At 47.9% G+C, this 25591-nt stretch overlaps 1 long non-coding RNA gene and 2 pseudogenes across 1 annotated transcript in view; 2 read left to right on the top strand and 1 right to left on the bottom strand.

Moving 5' to 3' along the window:
• LOC148002756 (uncharacterized) overlaps positions 1–25591 on the top strand; it is a 341099-nt gene that overhangs the window by 242938 nt on the left and 72570 nt on the right. The gene's annotated exons all lie outside the window — the stretch shown is intronic.
• LOC148002758 (large ribosomal subunit protein eL38 pseudogene) lies at positions 2314–2549 on the top strand (annotated as a pseudogene).
• Positions 6293–16255, bottom strand: LOC148002759 (uncharacterized; annotated as a pseudogene).

The following is a 25591-nucleotide window of genomic DNA, read 5'->3' on the forward strand; positions in this document are numbered from 1 at the left end:
TACATACATGGACTGACCCATGGCTCCAACTTCATATGTAACAGAGGATGGCCTTGTTGGGCATCAATGGAAGGAGAAGCCCTTGGTCCTGCCAAGGCTGGACCCCCAGTGTAGGGGAATGTCGGTGGGGGAAGGAAGAGGGAGTGGATGGGGAGGGGAACACGCTTAACGAAGAAGGGGAGGGGGATAAGATAGGGAGTTTATGTCTAGGAAACTGGGAAAGGGAATAACGTTTGAAATGTAAACTAAAAAATATTCAATAAAAGAAAAAGCTTAAAAAGGATACCATGGAAATCCTAGCATAATGGAGCACACACTCTAATACCAGCACTCCAGAGGTGGAGGCAGGAGAATAAGGAGTTCAAGGTCAACCTTGACTCCATAGTGAATCTGAGGCCAGCCCAGGCTATAAGAAACTGTGACTCAGATGGATGGATGGATGGATGGATGGATGGATGGATGGATGGATAGATGATAGATAGATAGATAGATAGATAGATAGATAGATAGATAGATAGATAGATAGATAGATAGATGCATACATGCATACATATATATATAGATACATAGATACATAGACAAACAGATAGACAGGTCTGTACAACACATACAGGTAATATATGAGAAGCTCAGGTTCGGGCAAGCCTGGGAAGCTTGAATCTTTCTTAGATTTGGTTGAAAGGCAGGGACAGTGGGTGGCAGTGGAAGCACTGTGGAGGCATCAGGGCTGCGGGGGGGCTGAGATGCATCTCCCAGTTTCAGAAGGTTTGTAGCTCCCAGGAGCCTGCCGCTAGCTTGTCAAGGTTCCTCCACTTGGCTAATAAGCCAGGAACACATGAGCACCATTGTGTAGATCAAGACAGAATACTTTAAAGGAGGCAGTTTAATGAGCAGCGGTTTGAATGGAGACCGATTTTTAGTGTCTTTGGGGTTTGGGTTTTGTTTTCCAGCAACGGTCATAGAAATCGCTGTGGATGATGCCTTAATTCTGTCCCCTACCGGGTCTCTGATATGGCGAAAGATGAATTTTAAATTGCCTGATCAGAATTAGCAACATTAGTCACTGCAAACAGCCTCTTAATTCCCACAGAGCTGCCAAACAGAGCAAAAATAGACTTGGCGAGGAGGGCTGCCAAGGGCAGGTGTGTTCATGGTAGAAGACACAGGTGACCTCGCTGCCAGGGTTGGGGGGGAGGGGCTTTCCAGGTGCCATGCTGGGCTCTCAGCCACAGCCTTGGATTTCCTGTGGTGGTAAGGGTTTGTGCTCCCATAAAGCTGTCAGTCTGGGAGTGAGACCAAGACTCCTCCTCCAGGCTCTAGTCACATGCTACAGCACGTGGTCACCCAAGCATATGTCATGAACCCCAAATGGGAGCTTCCATTTCTCCCCATGTAGCTTTCAAATCAAATGACAGCTCTCCAAAGGGCTTCATATACTGGAACTGAGTGTGAAACTCTTAACCGCTGGCCCTGCGTACCTCACTCCTCATCTTCCTCCTACAACCCTCAAGTATTTGTTCCTTCATTTGTTTTTCTGAGACAATGTAAGGGTCCATGATTCACCAAAGAAGGACACCCTCGACTCAAATAGTGTGTAAATACAGAGAGTGTTTTATTCTGTAGAAGTATGTCCAGCATGCTGGGGCCTCCCATTACCAAGATAGAGAGACCCCCAAAGTGAGCCCACAGGCCCAATTTAAAGCACATAAGGGGAGTTTTGGGGTAGGTGGGCTCTGCCTTACTCTATCTCTAGTCAAGTGCAGTAATGAGAAGCATAGCCAGGAGTGTAATCTATAACTGACTGCAAACAATCAATTGAGATAACACACTGCCTTTGGACTAGGCTATCTCATCCCCCTCAGCAGGAGTTCATGTAGCCCAGGCTGTCCTCAGACTCACTATTTACTGGAGGTTGATCTTGAACTCCTGGTCCTCCAGTCTCCACCTCTCAAATGCTGGCAGTGCAGGCATGTACCACCACACCCATCCAGAAGCTAACCTGGAATTCATGATAATCCTCCTACCTCAACATCGCCTGGCTATTTAAGCTGTTCTCACCAGAGAGGGTTGGTTTTTAAAGTGTAAATCACCTCCTTCACTTTTACTTTTCCTGAAAGTCGGCTTAAAAGCCGCCACAAAGCTAGCCTACGACGAAAGACACCTCAGCTCTAAGGGACGTATGTCTGGTGTGGTTATGGGGTGGTTTCTACTGCTTTTTTGTGCTGTTAACCCTTTCCACGAGACCTATTTGTAAGAAATAAAAAAGAATGGTTCGTTTTCGTTTTCCATTCTCTTCAGCACTCGCCCCTGTGCTGACGCCAGAGCCGAGCGCCCGTTGCCATGCCTCAGAAAATTGGGGAAATCAAGGACTTTCTACTCACAGCCCGGCAGAAGGATGCCAGATCTGTCCAGATCAGGAACAAGGATAACGGGAAGGTCAAGGTCCGCTGTATCAGGTACCTTTACACCCCGTTGTCACAGACAAGGAGAAGGCCGAGAAGCTGAAGCAGTCCCTGTCCTCAGGTTTGGCAGTGAAGGAGCTGAAATGAACCAGACCTGCATGTGACTATTAAAAACCCTGGAAAGAAAAAAAAAAAAGCTTTGTTTTCACGAGCACCTGGTCAGCTTGGATCCGACTAAAGATGAGCAGGAGGTCCTTAGTGGAGCTACCCCCACCCAACTAAACATTTACAGTAGAAAACTAACAGCTGAGCTATCCCTAATGGCCTGAAGATAGAACAAGGTCATGCGTCCGAAAAGATTTAAACTAACAGAATGTAAAAAGGCAAACCCATGCCTGGCCTTTGTTGAGAAATAGATGTAAGTGTCAGGTGACATGTAAGACTGCGCCTCGCCCTTGAGTCCTCAGCCAATGAAGAAAGGGGGTGAGGACTGCTCGGTATTCGATAAAAGCTGTCCCTGCACGTCTCTGGCTCTCCCCACCATCACCTCTGTTGGCAGGACCTGACTTTGCTGCTCTGAGTCTCCAGCCGGTGTTCCCCAACACGCTGTTGAGACATCATGTCATAAAACGGACAGTAAGCTGTAGTTGGAAGAACGGTCAAGTCCTTTTGATTCTACATCAGGAACACAGCCTGCACCTTGAACTTGACTATGTCAGTCTCCCTCTACAAGTTCCCATTGATTCCAGCCACGTTCCCCCCAAAGCCAGATAGAAAGACTTGATCCTGGTAGGATCCTGCTCCCTCCCCTCAGTGCTACCTACTGGACATCTTCAGCAGACAGAGTGGGGAGAATCTTTTAAAAGCACAGTTCCAATTGGACACGGCATAACATACTGGCACTAGGTGGCTGAGGCAGGAGGATCCTGAGTTCAAGACCAGCCTGAGCTGTATCATGAAACCTTGTCCCCCAAATCATGGCATTCCATTTGCTTGAAACCTTTCCCTAGTTTTATCCTGCTCAGGATAAAAATCAAAACTCCTGGATGGAGTGACAAGCCTGCCTAACTGTCCCCACCTCTGTCCCCCGTCCGTACTGCTCTTCACAGTTTCGGGGCTTGAGTACACCCATCCTCCAGTTCTGTAGCTGTTTTCTCTGAATCAAAACACTCCCTCCAAATTCACAAAACACAGGAAGCTCAGGAAATGAGCTTCAGGGTTGACAAGGCCCATCCCCAAGGCAGCATGTACAGTAAGCGGTCACAGGGGAAGAGATTCTCGGTATAGTTACATGAAAGTTGAAGAGGAGCTTCCAGGGAGTCAGTCTCCAGAGTCGGCACCCACGGTGAGGTGGGCTTCCCAGTAACGCAGCTACCCTCAAGTTACACACTCTGCCATCACTAAAGCTTCTTTGTCTCTCTCTCTCTCTTACCATAAGCAAACCAAAAGTCACTAAGTGCCAGCTTTCAGGGATAGCCCACCTTGGTGACAGGAGAAGCAGTTCCTGGAAATGCCATCATTTTTCTCCCTTTCCAAGAAATAGAGGCTGGGGCACAGCTTGCTCTCTGTGGCGGCAGCTGCTGACAGTTAAAGCATGACAATCTCCAGCCCAAGCATGAGACAAATGGGGGCATCGGTCTCCGGCTGTCAGACAGGGGGCTCTGACTACCAGGAACTGAGAGGAGGCTGTGGCTAGACCCCTGTCAGGGCACAGAGCTCATGGGCTTCCCCAGTCACCTACCCAAGGACCCATAGCCTTAGGGTAAGGGGAACCAATGGCTTTGATTATTCATTTGACTCTGGTCTGCTGTTCACACACTCAACAAACACCTCTCTTTGAAACTTTTACTTTTATTATTTTTATTTATATGTGTCTGTTTCTGTGTGACGTGTGTGTGTGTGTGTGTGTGTGTGTGTGTGTGTGTGTGTGTGTGTGTGTGTGTGTAGGTGCCTGTGCAGGCTAAAAGAGGGCATGGATCCCTTGAAGCTGAAGTGACAGGCCATTGAGAAGGATGGCAAATGCTCTTACTGGTTGAGTCCCTGGTGTCCCCTCTCTTAAGTGGGAGTTCCATAGGGTCAGAGGCTGTGTCTCCTTCTTCAGAGACATAGCTAACTATTGCTTGTAATTTTAAAATGCACACTTGCTCTTTACCCAGTACTGGCAACAGCCATGTCACCCAGCTCCCACAATTAGCTCCGCCAAACTTCTAACAACCCCCCAGTCAGTGCCCTTTCTCAGGCCCACCTGAGTCACTGTGGATAGAAAACATCAGCCAGCCTTTATATTTTAAAACTAGCCAAATAACTCAATGGTTGGGTGGAATATATTGCCCCATCCTCCTTAGCCTCCACAGGTGGCTGCGGAGGCTACAAACTATCAGTCCCGAGAGTTACATGTCTGCTACTTACTATCCACTCCACAGCCTTGTCTGTCTCCCTCTCCCTCTCCCTCTCCCTCTCCCTCTCCCTCTCCCTCTCCCTCTCCCTCTCCCTCTCCCTCTCCCTCTCCCTCTCCCTCTCCCTCTCCCTCTCCTCTTCTACCTCCTTGGAACCCAGAAATCCTACCTTATCCCTCACCCAGAGATTAGCTTCTGCTGTCTTTATTGAACAGTTAAAATGGTGAGAAGGTTCACATGGAATCACCTGAGGATGTGATCCACTCCTTGTCAGGCAGAATCAGCATCAAGATACAAACAGCACCAGGGCAATCCACAAGAGCTAACTATGGTGTACAAGCCTCTGTCAATCTTGCCTAAGTGAGGGCTCAGAGGTTAAGGGTGTTGACTGTTCTAGAGGATGAGAGCTTCGATTCCCAGAACCTACATGGCAGCTCACAATCATCTCTAAATCCAAGGATCCAAAACCCTCTTCTGGCTTCTGTGGGTACCAGAATGCACAGACACATATGCAGGCAAATCACCATACACATAAAAATAAAATACAAACATTGCCTAAGTGGATCGTGTCTCCACACACACCTAAACTAAAGAATGTCTACTCAGAATGATTCATATGGTTCCCACACGCCAGGCAGGTGACGTGGAGGTGTTGCTTTACGAACACAGCCGCCCCAAAAGGAGCAGTGAGGTTCCAGAGATATGAGACTCTAGATTCCAATTCCAGCACCACCATCCCCCTACCATGCAAGGCACTTGCCATCTCTGGGCTTGGATTTCCTTTTAGTAAAGTTGATGTGGTAGACAGAGTCTTACCTATCTTAATGCAGTCAGATTCTGCTGCCTAGAACCTGAAGCTCTGTTCCTTTAAGCTAAGGGATTTGCAGATGTAATTGTGTTAAGAACTTTTATGATGGGGCACTACCCTGGGTCATCCTATGGCCCAGTTGAGGCACATGGGTCCTCCCAATGGGGAAGGGATGAGTGAACAGAGATGAAAGGTACGAAGTGAGAGTTAGAGAAGACTTGAAAAAGCTACACTGCTAGCCAGGCGTTGGTGACTCATGCCTTTAATCCTAGCACTAGGGAGGCAGAGGCAGGCAGATATCTGAGTTCAAGGCCAGCCTGATCTACAGAGACCAGGACAGCTGAGGCTACATGGAGAAACTAGAAAGGAAGGAACGAATGAAAAAAGGAAGGGAGGAAGGAAAGAGAAAATGCTACATTGCTGATTTTGAAGAGCAGTAAGAGTGAAGGAGTCAAGGGTTGCAGGAAATCTACATACCAGAAAAAGCAAGAAATATAAACCCTGCCCTAGAGGCCCCCAAATAATCCTAGTTCTTGGGAAGTTGAGGCAGGGGTATCACTGAGAGTTTAAGGCCAACCTGGGCTATAAAGTTATTTCTAGGCTAGCCTAAGTTACAGAAACTCTGTCTCAAAACAAATAGGATGGAGACACCATGGAGTTCAGGCAGAGAAACTGAGGAATTAGATTCAAGGGTAGCCCCTCCAGCCACACCTTCTTCTGGCCACACCTTCTCCCTTCACCTGGTTCTGAATTCCTGGGAAGAATCTGGTGGGGAGTAGCTTCAGGCAGAAGTGAGGGGGAAAGATGATGCCTATGGACAGAAAGACCTGCTTCAGGACCAAGGCCAGAGCCTTGCGCCCACTCCAGACCCCTCCCTCCACAGGTCGCTGCTACAGCTGCAGCCCAGCCCAGCCAGGCTGCCTCCTGGGCTGAGGGGTTTGTTCAGGCCATGTGCGAAGGTGAGGTTCCTCCTCTCACCCTCCTCCACTGATCCTCCCTGTCCTCTGGTGGAGAACCTCACTCCCTTCAACATTGCTACAAAGTAGCTCTCTCCATGCAGAATCCTGGCCCGTTTCCTCTGACTTCCTGAGGGAAGCACAGACTTGAACCTTTGAACTCACAAACCCAACCTTAGTGGTGTCCTCCTGGCTAATTCTTTTTCTCTCTGTGTGCTGTGGACATGTGTGGAGGTCAGAGGACAACTTTGAGGAGTGTGTTCTCTCCTTCCACTTTACTTGGAGGTTCCAGGGTTTGAACTTGGGTTGCAGGCTTTCCCTGCAAGAGCCTTTACCCACTGGGCCACATCACCAATCCATAAATAGACTTTCATGATGACATTCCCATGCCAGGAAATGAACCTTTCCCATATGTCACCTCCTTAAACCTACCCAGAGCCCAGAGAGTCTCTGAATCTGTCATATAGAAGGAATCCTTCTTGAGGTCCAGCCCAAAAGCCATAGCCAAGACCCATAAAGTAGTCCCAGTGCCATATTTAGGACATGTAAGACAGTCTGGCTGCAAAAACAGCAAGTCCACATGTTCTTTTACAAGCACTCCAGTCAACTCCATCCCTTTCCTTGACTTTTCTCTTCTACAAGAAGGCAGTTTGGAACTGGAGGGATGGCTCAGTGGTTAAGAGCACTTACTGATCTTCCTGCTCTCCCAGGGACTGGAGTTCCTGCAGCCCACAACCACATGTATATAACTCTGGCTCCAAGGGATTCAATGCCTTCTTCTAGCTTGGCAGGCACCTGCACTCATGTGCACATAACTGTACACATAATTAAAAATAAAATAAAGGGGTTGTGGATTTAGCTCAGTGGTAAAGCACTTGCATAGCAAGCACAAAGCCCTGGGTTTGGTCCTTAGCTCTGAAAAAATAAAATAAAATACAGGGGGCTGGAGAGATGGCTCAGTGGTTAAGAGCACTGACTGCTCTTCCAGAGGTCCTGAGTTTAATTCCCAGCAACCACATGGTGGCTCACAACCATCTGTAATGGGACCTGATGCTCTCTTCTGGTGTGTCTGAAGACAGCTACAGTGTATTTATATGTAATAAATAAATCTGTTAAAAAAAATAAAATAAAACCAGGTGTGCTGGTGTACATCTTTAATTCCAGCATTCAGAAGGCAGAAGCAGGCAGAGGTCTGTGAGTCTGAGGTCAGCCTGGTCTACACAGAGAGCTCCAGACCAGCCAAGGATATACAGTGAGACCCTATATCAGAAAAATCTTGACATTGGAGAGGGAGCCTTGGTTTTCTCACCCCGTGGCATGTATAACTACTGATCTTACTGAGATGTCTCAGGGCTCCAGGAAGTAACACGCACAGTCAGTGTTTGTGCAGATGAAGAAGCGACAAGGGCCTGGCCATGGGAACCTCTGCCTTCCCTGATGTTCCTAGGGTGTTAGCACTTCCAGAAGCTTGCGTCAGTGTCTCAGAATTGAAGTGCCTTTTATTTGCTCTGCCTCAGGCCCATTAATGCTCCAGAAGCCATCTGCTTGTACTTGGGACTAATTTATTTTCAGTCCATACCCTGAGCCCACTCTTACAAATGAAGTCTTTCTGACACCTGGAATATTCACCAATAAAGCACCTGAATGTGGCGCAGGGACTCAGTCCAGCTGAATCGAGTGGCAGCAACAGGTGCCCAGAACCAGCAGAAGAGCCGGGCAGACTCCCAAGTACTACATTACAGCCTTCACTTGGCTCGTCCTGGCAAGATCTACAGAAAGGTTTTCATTCTTCAAAAAAAAATTAGAAAAAGAATCTCTGCTCTTGAGACTGGGGATGTAGCTCAGCTGGAAGTGTGCCTGCTTAGAATCCACAGAGTCCTGGGATTCTGAGTCCCCAGCATCAGGTAAATCGGGTATGCCAGTGCACGTCTGTAATTCCAGCACCTGGGACAAGAGGACAAGAGAATTGGAAGTTCTAGATCATCAGTCTGAGCTACGTAAGCCTGTCTCCATAATAATAACAGTGGTAATAATAATAATAATAACAACAACAAATGCCTCTTATCAAGGAAACTTCTCTCTGCAACAGAGGAGATCACTACAGAGAAACACAACCAGTCAGAATACAGAGATGTGGAGCCCAGCCCCAGTGGACACACCCACAAAGCACTCCCACACCTAAGGCTCAGGGAACATTGTCAGAGAGAGGGGTCAGAGAGATGGTGAGAGCCAGAGGATCAGGGTGTTTGTCCTGATCCTCATGTTTCCTAGTAACATCAGAAGATATACCCGTAAAACTCACCAACATAGCTGCCTAACACGAGCTGAACAAGGAGAACACCAATAGACTGCCAAAGTGAACAAGGAAAAGCCCATGAGGCCCCAACAAAGAACTATAAACAACATGGGGTGCTTCTGAGAGCAGGAGAGGCAGTCTTACACAAGAAGGAGCTCACTGACCAGTTATCCCATACAGATGCTCACTGACTAGTTATCCAGTACTAATGCTCTCCAACTGGTTATCCAGTATAGATTCTCACTGACTAGCTATCCAGTACAGATGCTCACTAACTAGTTATCCAGTACAAATGCTCTCCAACTGGTTATCCAGTACAGATGCTCAGTCCTGAGAACAAACATACAGCAAGTAACATAAAAACATATGTGTCTCTAATATACAAGTGCACATGCAATAACAATTTAATAAAAGGATATGAAAGAGATAGGAGGGGTGTAGGAAGCTTTTCAGAGACAAAAAGGGAGGGGGAGACAATGTAATTAACTATAATCCTGAAAATTAAAATAACAATAACAATGTGTGCTGTTGAGACTTAAGGACTCTGCACGAGGGTATATGTTGTAGCTTCAGATGCTGAAGTAGCTAAGGTGTGAGAATTGACCCCAGGAGTTTGAGGCTAGCCTGGGTAACATAAAAAAAAAAAAAAAACCCTGTTTCAAGGAGAGAAAGGAAAGGAGATGGGGGCACTTACTGGGACAATGAATGTGTCCTTGCAACACAAGCATAATGTGAAAAATTTAAACAGAGCGGAAGAAAAACTCACAAATATATATCTATAAACATACACACATGCATACATGTATACAAGTGTAAACAAAGCAATTTGTGCCCAATGTATACAGCGAACACACAGGACAGTAGGGAGTGCTGTGTTCCTTGACTATGGTTTGCATAATTTGATGTGCCTGTGCCCCTTCCACAAGTCGAAAGGCACATTTTTTTTAATTAGGCATAGGGGTACCTGCCTGTGATCCTAGCGCTCAGAGTCTGAGGCAGAAGAAGCATAAGTTCCAGGCTAGACTGTACTACATAGCAAAACTGTCTCTGAAAACAAAAAGAAGGAAGAAAAATAAAAAGGAAGGAAGGAGGGAAGGGAGGGGAGAAAGGGAAGAGTGGCTGGGAGAGAAGGGAAGCGGAAGTAGATAGGAAAGGGAAGAGGAGGAGATAGAGGGAGAGCGTAGGAGAGAGGGAAACAAAGTACTTTAACAGAATGATGATTTTATTTTGCTTTGTTTTGAGGGGGCGGGTGGTGGTGGTGGTGGTGATGGTGGTGGTGGTGGTGGTGATGGTGATGATGTTTGAGATAGGGTCTCTCTATATTGCTCTAGCTGTCCTGGAGCTCACTATGTAGACCAGGCTGGACTCAGACTCAGGGAGATCCTCCTGCCTGTCTCCTGAGTGCTGGAATGGTGACTTTTAAACCGGCATCTTTGTGGCTCTTTCCGGTTTTCTCCACTCGTTTGCCCATTCTGCCATGCTGCAGCCCCTCCAGCCACACCTTCTTCCAGCCCCACCATCCCCTTCACCCGGTTCTGAGTTTCTGGGAAGAATCAGGTGGGGAGTAGCTTCAGGCAGAAGTGAGGGGGAAAGATGATGCCTATAGACAGAAAGACCTGCTTCAGGACCAAGGCCAGAGCCTTGCACCCACTCCAGACCCCTCCCACCACATGTCGCTGCTACAGCTGCAGCCCAGCCCAGCCAGGCTGCCTCCTGGGCTGAGGGGTTTGTTCAGGGCCATGTGTGAAGGTGAGAGGTTCCCCCTCTCACCCTCCTCCACTGATCCTCCCTGTCCTCTGGTGGAGAACCTCACTCCCTCCAACATTGCTACAAAGTAGCTCTCTCCACCTGGCCATTTCCTCTGACTTCCTGAGGGAAGCACAGCTTTGAACCTTTGAACTCAGCCTAGGTCACAAAGCCAACCTTAGTGGTGTCCTCCTGGCCAATTCTTTTTCCACCTTAACAAAGAAGCCCCATCTGTTGCATGCCTGGTGGAGAGAGGTCAAAGGAATGTCTACTCACCCCAAACAGGGAGGAAGCCAACAGACGGAAGATGCTATCAGGTCTACCCTGGAGAGTAACTGCGTTTACTGGGGATACTTACAGGAGCGTAGTTAATTCACAGGCAGCTGTGTCACCAAAAGTCCCATCCCTAGGCACATTTTAACCCCTTATATATACTTTACAATTTCTAAGATTACGCAAACCTCGGTATGGTAGGAAAAAGTGGTGGTCAGAACCTCAGGGTAAGGTCTTGCTCTCTCCCTCTCCGGGAGGGAATGTTAACAGCCCAATTACTGCAGGCCCAGCTGTCTACTATATGATAATTCTGTTTATTCCATTTTCATGGCTACAAGCCAAGGACCCCTGTCAGCCACCGTATTCTCTTCACCTCATGGGGTGACTGGCACTGCAAATGTGGGAGAAGCAGCTGTACAGATTCTCTGTGAGGAGAGTTGTAGCTCAGGCCCTACCCTCAGGTGTGCAGGCAGTGACCTATACTACCTTCATTCTCTGACAATTCTGTCCACAGCTTGTCATCTCGACTTCTAGTCCTACACCAATGGCCCCAGTATCAGATCACAGAGAGTGTGGCCAAGGGCTAACCACAAAATCCACACAGACACTTCATAACTCAGCTCTTTTCTAGAACTTCCTTCGAAAAACAAAAGAAAAACCAAGAAGAGTCAGGTCTTCAAGAAGTTGCAAAGCAAGGGGATTCTCTGCAAAAACATAAAATATCTGTAACAGATTAAATTATACTTCCAAAAAGCAACATATTGAGGGGGCTGGAGAGAAGGCTCGGCAGTTAAGAGCCTGCCCTGCTTCTCCAGAAGATCCTAGCTCAGTTCCCAGCACCCAGACTAGGTGGCTTACAACCCTCTGTAACTCCAGTCTCAGGGATCCAGTTCCCTTTTCTGGCCTCCATGGGCATCAGGCACACATTCGAAGCACATCCAGGCGAAATACTTAAGCACATGAAATAAAGATAAATGTTTAAAAAGCATTGAAATCCTACCAGCAGTCTCTGAGAACATAGGGTGTTTACAGATGTAAGTCAAGTGGAGGTCATACTGAAGGAGGGTCCTTAATCTGACTGTGTCCTTGTAAGAAAGACTGGAAGCCCTAACTGAGGAGCAGCGAGCAGCAGGAAGCTGATGAGTGCGGGAGAAGAGAGAGTTGGTTTTCTTCAAAGGTACCACCCCTGGTAGGTCTACCACACAATGATAAATGGCTCTGCACCCAGAAGACAATGCAAAGTGGATTAGGGTTTTTTTCTATTTTTTAAAGATTTGTTTATTTTGTTTTATGTATATGAGGGTTTTGCCTACATGTATGTATGTATGCCGCATGCGTGTCAGGTGCCCAAGGAGGTCATATCAGCTGAGTATAAATATATTGTATAAAATTCTCAAAGAATTAATAAACATATTTTTTAAAAGAAGAGAGCATCTTGGCAAGGTGTCACATGCCTATGGTCCCATTACTTTGGAGGCTGGGGCAAGACAATCATAAGTTTGAAACCACCTTGGGCTACAAAATGAGACTCTGTCCTAAACGAATAAATAAATCAGACTAGAGAGAGGCAGTTCAGTGTTTGCCTTACAAGCATGGGGACTTGCGTTTGGCACCTTGAAACCCACATTTAAACAGCTGGGTAGGGGTGGGAGAGATGGCTCAGTGGTTAAGAGTGGTTGCTGCTCTTCCAGAGAAATGTCATTGGGAAAACCAGTTGCTTTCAGATTGGATTTATGACCTGCTCCATAGGAAGGAACTCATAGATGATACTGTAAACCTGGCCACAAACCTGTAGCTGGGGAAGTCATAGAAGCTAGGAGAACCCTACCACTGCTGTTTTGCTAAGTGGATACACAGTAGCAAGCTGACTTCTAAATAGTATCTTTATACCCATAGGTTAGGATAGCTCTTGGTCTTGAGAGAAGCTTCTCTGTACAGCAGACAACAGTTAATGTAGATATTCACAACTGGCCAAAGTATGAGAATAGTGACTATGGAGTGGTCAGACCTACATAAAACACACACAGCGGGGTTGGGGATTTAGCTCAGTGGTAGAGCGCTTGCCTAGCAAGCACAAGGCCCTGGGTTCGGTCCCCAGCTCCGAAAAAAAGAAAAGGAAAAAACACACACACACACAGCACACAGATCACAGCACACAGTGCACGCACATGCACACACACACACACACACACACACACACACACACACACACACACACACCAATGCTCAGGGGGAGGAGACAGAAAGAATGTAAGAACCAGACGCTAGGGAGGAGGTCTGTGGAATGCTGTCTTCTAGACATAGTGTAGCCTTTGTACTCACCAGCATCCTACATCTGTGGTTACTGGCATTCATCCTGCATAGCACAGCCACCACCAAGTTACCTGTGCTCTAACCAGTAAACAACGCCCCAGCAATGCAGCATGAACTACAAATGGCCCAGGACCACATGCTGGACACCGCTGTGGCTAGCACATTCTGAGAAAAGACTGGTAACAAAGTCGCCCATTTGTAGCATTTTCCTCACGCTCTGTAAGTCAGCCAAACAAGGCGAGACTTAAGGGAAGTCATTTATTTGGTCTATTGTTGGAGTCTCATTTGGGGTAAATATATGTCCAGGTCCCCCCTATAAAATTTACACAACGCTTATGTCTGACTATTCAGGGGTGTGTGTGTGTGTGTGTGTGTGTGTGTGTGTGTGTGTGTGTGTTAACAGTTGCAATTTATCGTCCTCTAGGACAGCCTGGGGCTACATCATGATGCCATGATTCTAAACAAAAAGAATACCATGAGGATACCATGCTGCACGAGGATTTCCGAGGCCAACAGTAGAAAATGAAGGAGAGAGTAGTGTAATCTGTAATCTGTAATCTGTAAATATTTGTTCTGTACCAGAAGATGAGTGGAAATGAAGAGGAAGCTGGGAACAAATGGGATGCCAGGACCAAGGAAAGCCTTTCTGCCCCAGATCCAATTTGGGAGGCTTTCTGTATCCCGTTGGCTGTTTTTTATCAGTGCCTCGGGCTTGCAAGGTCAGCATTATACCAGCTAAGATCATTCCCCAACCACACACGGTAGCTTTTAAGAAAAAACATTTATTACTTATTTGTTTGTTTACTCATTTATTTATTTTGTTTGAGTGTGCATGCATGAAGACAACATACAGAGGTTAATTCTCCCCTTCCTCTGTGGGGGATCTGGGTTTGAACTCAGGTCATCGGGTCTGGCAGCAAGCACCTTCACTCACTGAACCATCTCACTGACCTCTTCTGTAACTTTTATCAAGAAATTTCTGAAGACAACCTTCCAGTCCCTGAGAACTGCCAAATAAAAAGGGTTGATCTGGGGTTGGGGATTTAGCTCAGTGGTAGAGCGCTTGCCTAGGAAGCGCAAGGCCCTGGGTTCGGTCCCCAGCTCCGAAAAAAAGAACCAAAAAAAAAAAAAAAAAAAAAAAGGGTTGATCCAGACAATCTTCTTGGTGATTTTAATCACAAGAAAATAAAGCTGAAATTTAAGATAAAAATAAGTGTGGAAGGTCGAAGCAGAAGAATTGCCAAAATTTCAAGGTGAGTCTGGGCTACAGAATGAGACCCTTTCTCACATGAGAGGGGGAGGAAGGAAAGAAGGGGGGGAGGGAAAGAAGGAAGGAAGGAAAAAAATGAAAAAAGAGAAGGAAATGTTTTTGTTTAAACTAGCACCTTGAGAAGGTGCTGGATAGAACTGGAAGGATGGCTCAGCAGTTAAGAGCACCGGTTGCTCATCTGGAGGACCTAGACTCAATCCCCAGCACCCACGTGAAGCCTCAAAGCCACCAGTGATTCCAGTTCCAGGAGATCTGATGCCCTCTTCTAGCCTCAGGCACACATGATACATGGACATCCATGCAGACAAATACTCATCCACATAAAACAATAGAATAACTTCTTTAAAAGAACAAAGTTCTGGAGTCAGCAACAGCAGGTGGCTGGGATGTGGAGGGATCAAAGTAGGGTAATAACCCTCTCGCTTTGCAAACAAAATCTCTCTAGCCTTCTATTAAAAGAAGGGGAAGAGGGGAGGGAAGATGACCTGTCCAATGTAGGTGAGGGAGCACTCTTGGGTGAGGGAGCACTCTCAGGTAAGGGAGCACTCTCAGGAGAGGGAGCACTCTCAGGTGAGGGAACACTCTCAGGAGAGGGAGCACTCTCAGGTAAGGGAGCACTCTCAGGCGAGGGAGCACTCTCAGGCGAGGGAGCACTCTCAGGCGAGGGAGCACTCTCAGGCGAGGGAGCACTCTCAGGAGAGGGAGCACTCTCAGGTGAGGGAGCACTCTCAGGAGAGAGAGCACTCTCAGGCGAGGGAGCACTCTCAGGTGAGGGAGCACTCTCAGGAGAGGGAGCACTCTCAGGCGAGGGAGCACTCTCAGGTGAGGGAGAACTCTCAGGAGAGGGAGCACTCTCAGGAGAGGGAGCACTCTCAGGAGAGGGAGCACTCTCAGGCGAGGGAGAACTCTCAGGTGCGGGAGCACTCTCAGGCGAGGGAGACTCTCAGGCGAGGGAGCACTCTCAGGAGAGGGAGCATTCTCAGGAGAGGGAGCACTCTCAGGCGAGGGAGCACTCTCAGGCGAGGGAGCACTCTCAGGTGAGGGAGCACTCTCAGGAGAGGGAGCACTCTCAGGCGAGGGAGCACTCTCAGGTGAGGGAGAACTCTCAGGAGAGGGAGCACTCTCAGGTGAGGGAGAACTCTCAGGAGAGGGAGCACTCTCAGGAGAGGGAGCACTCTCAGGTGCAGGAGCACTCTCAGGCGAGGGAGCACTCTCAGGCGAGGGAGCACTCTCAGGAGAGGGAGCATTCTCAGGAGAGGGAGCACTCTCAGGCGAGGGAGCACTCTCAGGCGAGGGAGCACTCTCAGGCGAGGGAGCGCTCTCAGGCGAGGGAGCACTCTCAGGCGAGGGAGCACTCTCCTAGGATCCTGTTCCATTATGCTGCACACTTTTGTATGCACATAAAAACCCAGGCAGCAATGTCCCACTAGTGACTTTCTGCTCTACCTGGCAGACCCTTCCTAACTTGAAAGCGGCACCACAGCATTTTAATTAACAAGTCTCGACTCTATCCCACCATACATTTGTTTAACTGCTCCACGCACTAAGCAGGTGCCTTCAGGGAAGAAGAATTTTAAGAGCAGGGGGTGGAGGGAAGCCGCTGGAGGGTGTCAGCTGAGCAGGTGTGAGCTACTTAGTCACCCGTGAATGCATAAATCTTTGGAATTAATTTCACCGATGGTTCGTTTCTCACTAATGTTTTCCTGGCCATAAAGTATGTCATACTCCATTCCCCTGCAGCCCAGGGATAGAAGAGTGGCACATTCTCAGAGACAACTGGACTCACGGTCGGCATCAGTGCATTCTCAGAGATCATTGCAAGGAAGGGAATGACTATTGAGAGCAGGCAGTTAAAGATCAAAGGCCTGTCGGGACAGAGAGATAGCTCAGCAGACAAAGATGCTCCTCTCCAAGCCCCAGAACCTACGTGGTAGAGGAAGAGAACCAATCCTGCAAGCAGTTCCCTCACCTCCACACGTGTGCCATGGCACGAGTACACACACATACCCAAACACACACATACACACACAATAAGTAGATGTGATAAAAATGGTTTTTAGGGGCTGGAGAGAGACGTCTCAGCAGTTAAGAGCACTGATTGCTCTTCCAGAGGTCCTGGGTTCAATTCCCAGAAATGGCATGACGGCTCACACCCATTGGTGATGAGATTCCGTTTCTGGTGTGTCTGAAGACAGCTGCAGTGAACTCATCTACGTTAAAAAAAATAATTTTAAAAACGGTTTTTTTAAAGAGCTGCTTCTAAAGCTTGAGACATCAATGCAAGCCCCATCAACCTGGAGCTGGCAAGCCAAGGGCTGCCGCCCTGTCTCGTCAGTGCCTGTGGAGGAAGAGAACTGGTGTATCCCAGGATGTCAGTGTGGCATTAACCAAAGCCAAGGGGGAAAGGTTTAGGAAGTATCAAGTGCTGGGCGGTACTGGAGATGTAGCATAGTAGCGTGTTAGCCTAGCATATGTGAAACCTGGGGATACCCGCCCCAGTACCCTAAAACTGAGCATAGTGGTCCACACCACGTACTCCTAGCACTTGGGAGACAGAGGTAAGAAAAGTGGGAGTTCAGAATCTTCCTCAGCTCCACATCAAGTTCAAGCCAGGCTATACTAAATGAGACCTGTCTCGTCAGAAAAATTATCAATGTTGAACTCATACTGCTTTAAAGTCTGGTTAAAATTAGAGACGTGGGTTGGCAAGATGGCTTAGCAGGTAAAAGCCTGACAGCTGAGCTCAAGCCCTAAAACGGTGGAAGAAGAGAACCGATGTCTTAAGTTTTCCTTTGAGTCCATGTGTGTATGTGTGTTCACATTAATAAAAGCAAATAAAATTAATGATTTTTTTTTCAAAAACAAAGAAAGGGGGTTGGGGATTTAGCTCAGTTGTAGAGCGCTTGCCTAGGAAGCACAAGGCCCTGGGTTCGGTCCCCAGCTCAAAAAAAAAAAAAAAAAAAAAAAAAAAAAAAAAAAAAAAAAAAAACAAAGAAAGAAGCTAGGGGTTGTGCTGTCCTGTGTCTTCTTCTCGATCGGGTTACTCAACCCATTGCCCCATTGCATTGTGTGTGCACACACATGCGCGTGCGCGTACACAGACACAGACACACACACACACACACACACACACACACAGGGAAGGGGGGGATAGATTCAGAACCCATTCAGTCTTTTGAGGAGAACAAAGGCTATTTAATTTAAATCTTGGGAGGGAGGGATTGAATAGGGTCCATTGCTATTGGGGTGAGTGTGTATCACTGGCCCAGGGCTGGGGATGCCTCATTTGCATGGAGGAATTCCAGGTGCTGCTGGACTGCACCTCATAAGAGGAAAGGACCTTTAACCTGGCTACTAGTTACCTGACCTCCTCTGGTGAGGCAAGGGTCAGGGGCATAGGGCTTCATGCACTGGAACACGCAGGGCAGGGGAGGCATCCATCCAACTCCTGCCAATCTCAGGACCAGATTTCTGGGGTTTGGGCATGCCTCAACCCGGTTCTTGTTCCAGGCCTGTTCCTTCCAGTCCCATGGCTTCCTGGCCCCACAGGGCTGGAGAGATGGCTCAGTGGTTAAGAACATTTATTGCTCTTGCAGAGGACCTGGGCTTAATTCCTAGCATCCGCATGGTGGCTCACAGTTGTTTATAACTGCAGTTCCAGGGGATCCAACTGATACACACACGTAGAGCACATACATGCATGAAGGCAAAACAACCTTACACCTAAAATAAAGATAAATAAGTCTAAGAGAAGAAAGAGAGAAGGTGTCGTGGAGCAGACCCAAGGGCAGCAGAGGAACTGACAGAACCTAAATTTGTTCATTCATTCTTGCTTTTATCCGTCCTTCAACAAGTACCCTACTGATTCCAGTCCTGCATCAGGAGAAATGAAGACATGGAGCATACAGTAATGCACCACACGACAGGCAGCTGCACACGTGTACAGTTTACCCTTAAAGGCTAAGGCAGAGAGACTGGGGATGGATGATGAATGGAGAACCTGCCTTCCTAGTCCGTGTGTATGGCTGAGTTTGATTGACAGCCTGACCAAACCAGGCATGATGGCTCACACCTGCACCATCAGCACTGAGGAGATGCAAGGGGAAGAAGGTCAGAAGTTCATGATCATCCTCAGTGACACAGAGGCTATCACGGGCTACATGAGACCCTGATAGAGGCTATCACGGGCTACATGAGACCCTGATAGAGGCTATCATGGGCTACATGGCACCCTGTCTCAAAAAAATTTAAAATGGAGCTGAAAACTTATCACCCAGTGGTATGGTGGCTGCCACACGACCAACTGCTGAAACTGTTTAAAAATGTGTGAGACACAAACGCTTGGTGACACAGGCTTACAATTCCAGCCCTCAGAAAGAAAAGGCAGTCGCTCCCTGAGTTCGAGACCCTCTGTGTGGGGGCTGTGTGGAATAGGCAGGCTCACTAAAATGGTTCAGGGAGAAAGCCAGTCTCCCCCAGAAAAATTAATTAGTAATAAGGTTGAGAGTGATAGTGGAAGACACCAAACATCTACCTCTGGCCTCCACACACAGAGACATACGCAAGATAGAAGATGGATGAGTGGGTGGATGGATGGATGGATGGATGGATGGATGGATGGATGGGTGGATGGATGGATCGATGGATGGATTGATGGATGGATCGATGGATCGATGGATCGATGGATCGATGGATAGATGGGTGGATGGATCGATGGACCGATGGATGGATCAATGGATGGATCAATGGATAGAATATAATAGCACAGTTCATAATAGTTAATAATAGTAGTGATAAGAATAGTTATGGTTTTACTTATATATTCACCATGCTACAATTTTAATCATCTTAGTCATAAAAATAGTTCGCTCTAAAACTGTGCCCTACTGACCACAGGCTCTCATGCCCTGTGTTTACCATGTCTCCTAATAGCAGCAAGAGGCAACAGCAAGAGGCTAGTCTTGTAGCTCCATCGGTTAAATGTTTCTCTCGTATGCAATGCCATGTGAGGCCTTTGCTCCAATCACATCTGTGAACTTCCCAGTGGTCAATGCCAGTCCCATAGCCAAATTCACCAGTAACAGATCAGGCAATGCACTCTGCACAGCTGGAGGGAGAGGGATGTGGTCCCTTAATGGAGGATCATCCAAACTGCAGGTCCATGTGATTCCCAGGTCTGAGGTTAGGAGGTTTCACGGGCACCTTGCTAATCCCAGTGACATCTGTAGACTTCACACCCACTGTGGAGCTGCAGAGTATGCGACTTTCACATGATTCACTTACCTGCTTCATATGCACATGGAGAGTTTGATCCCCACCCCACCCCAGGAACGCTCCCACCTGAGTGAGAGTTAGGTAGAAGAAGAAAGACACAACGGGAGAAATAAGAAGCAAGATGGTGCGTGGTGAGGGAGGGCCGAGGAAGGTAGCTGTGACACAGGCAGGTACCAGGTGGAACACTTGTGGCTGCACCCATTTTCCACCTCAGCTGCCCATCCTCATGCACCATCCATGTGGCTCCTCTCTGTCCTGTTTGATGTCCCTGCCTCCTCCAGCACGATCAACCCACTGCGCAATCGCCTCTGTTCCCAGGTCCTTGCTTCATCTTCTCCTGCATCAATGGCCTTTGTTATTTTTATGGTGCCCCAATCTTCCACCCAAATCTGAACTTGGCCTAACGCTGCTTATCTTCTGAGATCAGATGACGCCAGGCACCTTCAAGGTAATAGATCTGTTGACTAACTCTGGTGTTTCTCCATATACGGAGCACCTGTATGATACACTGTGGTCCTTCCTGAACATTCAGAATCCAAAGATTTATCGCAGAGTGAGGTGACCCACACCAGAGTGAGGTGACCCACACCAGAGTGAGGTGACCCATCCCAGAGTGAGGTGACCCACCCCAGAGCGAGGTGACCTATCCCAGAGTGAGGTGACCCACACCAGAGTGAGGTGACCTATCCCAGAGCGAGGTGACCCACCCTAGAGTGAGGTGACCCATGCCAGAGTGAGGTGACCCATCCCAGAGCGAGGTGACCCACCCCAGAGCGAGGTGACCTATCCCAGAGTGAGGTGACCCACACCAGAGTGAGGTGACCCACACCAGAGTGAGGTGACCTATCCCAGAGTGAGGTGACCCACCCCAGAGTGAGGTGACCCACACCAGAGTGAGGTGACCCATTCCAGAGTGAGGTGACCCATCCCAGAGTGAGGTGACCCATGCCAGAGTGAGGTGGCCCATTCTAGAGCGAGGTGACCACCCTAGAGTGAGGTGACCCATCCCAGAGTGAGGTGACCCACCCCAGAGCGAGGTGACCTATCCCAGAGTGAGGTGACCCACACCAGAGTGAGGTGACCCACACCAGAGTGAGGTGACCCACACCAGAGTGAGGTGACCCATGCCAGAGTGAGGTGACCCACCCTAGAGTGAGGTGACCCATGCCAGAGTGAGGTGACCCACACCAGAGTGAGGTGACCTATCCCAGAGCGAGGTGACCCACCCTAGAGTGAGGTGACCCATGCCAGAGTGAGGTGACCCATCCCAGAGTGAGGTGACCCACCCCAGAGCGAGGTGACCTATCCCAGAGTGAGGTGACCCACCCAGAGTGAGGTGACCCACACCAGAGTGAGGTGACCCACACCAGAGTGAGGTGACCTATCCCAGAGTGAGGTGACCCACCCCAGAGTGAGGTGACCCACACCAGAGTGAGGTGACCCATTCCAGAGTGAGGTGACCCATCCCAGAGTGAGGTGACCCATCCCAGAGTGAGGTGGCCCATTCTAGAGCGAGGTGACCACCCTAGAGTGAGGTGACCCATCCCAGAGTGAGGTGACCCATCCCAGAGTGAGGTGACCCACCCCAGAGTGGGGTGACCCACACCAGAGTGGGGTGACCCACCCAGATCGAGGAGACCCACATGACAAGCACCATTTCCTTCACTTAGGAAAACTCGAGTAGAAGCAAACTGAGGAGCAACAACTCGGCAGTTGTTTAACTTTATAGTAGAAGATAATGTTGGAGGGCCAGCAGGAGGGCTCAGCGGGGGAAAAGCATTTGCCATGCAAGCCTGATAGCCTGAGTTCTATATCTGAAAACCACCGTGGAAGGAGAGAACCAACTCCTATAAATTGACCTCTGACCTCACATGTGGCATGTGGCATGCATGTGCCTGTACTCATAAATCATAGATTTATATAATATTCTATGTATTATTCATATAATTGTACTTATATATTATATTAAATAACAAATACACATATATGTGTGTATATATATATCACTAATAAATAAAATTATTTAGAGACTGGTCTCTAGGCATCTAATCCCAGATCCCAGAGGCAGAAGCTCAAGGCCATCCTCAGCTACATAGCAAATGTGGGGCCAGTCTGAACTACAAGAGACACAATCTGAAAAACAAACGTTAAAATGGGGGCCGAGTAGAGAGGTCAGTTGGTACAGCGCTTCCTTTGCGAGCATGAAGACCTGACCTTGAACCGCAGTGCCTACATAAAAGCTGGGTGCTGTGACACACGCTTGTAACCCAGCTCTGGGGAACTGGATCTTTGCCAACCCGGCCTACGCAGAGAGCTGCAGGTCAGTGAGAGGCTGCCGGGGCCAGTAGGATGGCTCCACAGGGAAAGGTGCTTGCCCCAAGCCTGCCAAGCTGAGCTAGCTCCAAGTCCCATGTGGTAGAAAGAGAAAGCCGGCCCTCACAAGTTTCCTGGTTTCCACACTCGTGTGCTGACCTGTGGGCATGACTGCACCTGCAGGTACATGCACAGGCCGTCTGCGTGCAAGGAATGCGATGAACAATTGTGGTGGGGATTGCAGAGACGGCTCAGCAACTGAGAGCATCTGCCCTTCTAGAAGAGGACCTGGACTCAGTCCCTGGCACCCACACGGTGACTCCATCTGTAACTCCAATTGCTGGGGCCCAGCCGCTCTTCTGGCCTCTGCAGACACCAGGCACACGTGCAGTGCCTGTACAGGCAAAACATTCATATGCATATGCATAAAATAAAAATAACTTTAAAGATGTTAAGGCCCCGTTTTCTTGTGTGTACATCACCCCCACCTTCTAGGACCATCACCAGTTCTGGGTAGAGGAAAAGACCCAGGAGCTCCAAAGCCACCAGAAGAGAAGGGACCATCCTGTGTACAGCTAAGAGATGTTCGTTTCTACAATATTTCCAAGGAACAGTTTGCACAGGCAGCGGCAGAGGCAAAGGCAGGGGGATCTCTGTGAGTTTTGAGGTCAGCCTAGTCTTCAGAATGAGTTCCAGGACAGCCGAGGATACACAGAGAAAGCCTGTCTGGGAGAAACACACAGAAGATGGAGAAAGATAAGAACAGAAAAAGAAAACAAAAGAAAAAGAAAAGGGAAGGAAAGAAAAAATAGAACAGAACAGAACAGAACAGAACAGAACAGAACAGAACAGAACAGAACAGAAAAAAGTTTGTTTTCCCTTTCAAGTGTGTGCACTGGAAAGCAAGCAGCAACAAGCTGCCCAGTGGGAACAGGTTCAGACCCGCTTGCTGCCTTGTAACCTATTTACATGTAACAGATCTGTCCCACTTCCACCAGCCTAGAGGACAAAACCAGGGCGCAGCCCTCCTTAATATTCAACCGAAAGGGCTCTGGGAGTATAAACTGGTTCAGCCTCTGCGGAGGGAATGGCAGAGTCCCCTCCCCAAGTGTGAAGCAGACTTCCTGTTTACTCCTGGATCCCGCTACCAGAAGCCTGAGCTGCAGAGATGCTCCCACAGATCGGAGAGCGCTAAGTGCACGAGCTGGGTCGGTGGCAGTGCCTGCTGAGGAAGCGTGTGGACTTGAGTTGGGATCCCCAGGGCCCACATAAAACCAGGTGCTCCTGTAACCGCGGCCCTGGGGAGCCACTAGAAACAGGTAGACAGATCCTGGAGCTCACCGACGGGACAGCCTAGGCAAGCAGTGAGCTCCTGGTTTCCTGAGAGACTCTGGATCAAAAACAGTGTGGAGAGTGATTGAGAATGTTGATCTTTAGCCTCCACTGTCACCCGGCAGCACACAGATGGTGGGGGGTGGGGAAGACAGACAGTGACCTCTGACCTCTCCACGCGTCTGTTTCTACCTCCCGAGTGCTAGGATTACCTCTGTTCACCAGCGTGTTCAACCTCAAAGTGATATCCATCTTGTGGGTAATGCTCGTGATTCCAACGGCTGGGAGGAGGAGGCAGACGATCTGGTGTTCAATATTATCATCAGCCACATGGTTAGTTCAAGGGCAGCCTCAGCTGCAAGAGACTGCCTCAAACAAATAGGGTCAACAAGAAGACTCAGCAGGGAAGGGTGCTTGCTGCCAAACTCCACAACCTGAGCTCAACTCCCTGACCCCACAGAGTGGAGAGGACCAAATTCCGCAAGTCGCTCTCTGAGTACCACACAAGTGCTGTGGTGTGTGTACCCATACATACATATATACATGTATACATACACACATACATGGTACATACATACACACATGCATGCATACATACACACATACATACATGCATACATACACACATACATACACACATACATACATGCATACATACACACACATATAAACATGCATACATACACACATACATGTATGCATACATACACACACATATAAACATGCATACATACACACATCCATGCATACATACACACATACATGCATGCATACACACATACATGGTACATACATACACACATGCATACATACATGCATACATACATACACACACATACATGCATACATACACGCATACATACACACATACATGCATGCATACACACATACATGGTACATACATACACACATGCATACATACATGCATACATACATACACACACATACATGCATACATACACGCATACATACACACATACATGCATGAATACATGCATGCATACACACATACATACATGCATACATACACATACATATAAACATGCATACATACACACATACATACATACATACATACATACATGCATACATACATAGCAAAGAAATGTTAAAAGTCTTCCTCTGTGCTCTTCCTTCAGCTTCTCTTCTGCTTTATCTGTTCCCCACTAATGTCACTGCACTGAGATATGATTTAAAAACTTACATTTTAAAAAATTACTAAAAAGGGGGACAAGATGGCTCAGGGGGTAAAGGAGTTTGCTGCCAAGCCTGATAGCCTGAGTTCAGTCCCCAGAACACAGGAAGTTGTCCTTACATGGACTGTGGCAATTGCAAGAATAGATGTACATCGCCTGGCACGGTGGGCGTGACTTTAATCCTGGCACTCGAGAAACAAAGGCAAGCGGGCCTGCACAGCCAGTTCCAGCATAGCTAGGGCTAGAGAGACCCTGACTCAAAAACAAAAACAAAAAAACAAACAAAAAACAAAAACAACAACAAAACCACGTTCGCACACATGAAATAACTAAATACTAAAGCCATTCACTAATTAAAAACAAATTGGTAAACAAAAACAACTTGTCCCATCAGGGTACATACACTGGAAATCCCGGCACTCTGTAGGCTGAGGCAGGAGGACCAAATTTCCAAGGCCAATCTTGGCTGCATAATGAGTTCAAGACCAGCCTGGAAATAAACTCACCCCAAAAGAAAAACATACATACCCTATCCATACCCCATATGTACAGCTATGTGACTATGTCTCACTCTATACATTTTTCGTAACTACATCTATCTAGTGTGTGTTTTTAAGTATACATCTGCATAAATGTATGCCTACAGCTATAACTACCCTCGTCAACCCCCACCCAAATTGCCACCTGTGACTACACCTGTACCCACACACACAGACACACACACATGACAGTCAGCAAAGGAAAATGTCATTGAGAAAAAAAGGAAAAAAGAAACGTTGACATTGTTGGGTATTCTTTTTTAAGATTCTATTTTATTCAGTCCTGTTGTGGACATGGCTGTGGTGGTTCAAATGAGACTCCTTTTTTTTTTTCCAGAGCTGGGGACCGAACCCAGGGCCTTGCGCTTGCTAGGCAAGCGCTCTACCACTGAGCTAAATCCCCAACAACCGCCCCCATAGACTCCTATGTTTGAATTCTTCGTCCCAGTTGAAGGAACTGTTTGGGAAGGATTAGGA

The sequence above is a fragment of the Rattus norvegicus genome, chromosome 10 (genome assembly GCF_021556685.1).
Source record: "Rattus norvegicus strain SHRSP/BbbUtx chromosome 10, alternate assembly SHRSP_T2T, whole genome shotgun sequence".
Classification (NCBI taxonomy): Eukaryota; Metazoa; Chordata; class Mammalia; order Rodentia; family Muridae; genus Rattus; species Rattus norvegicus.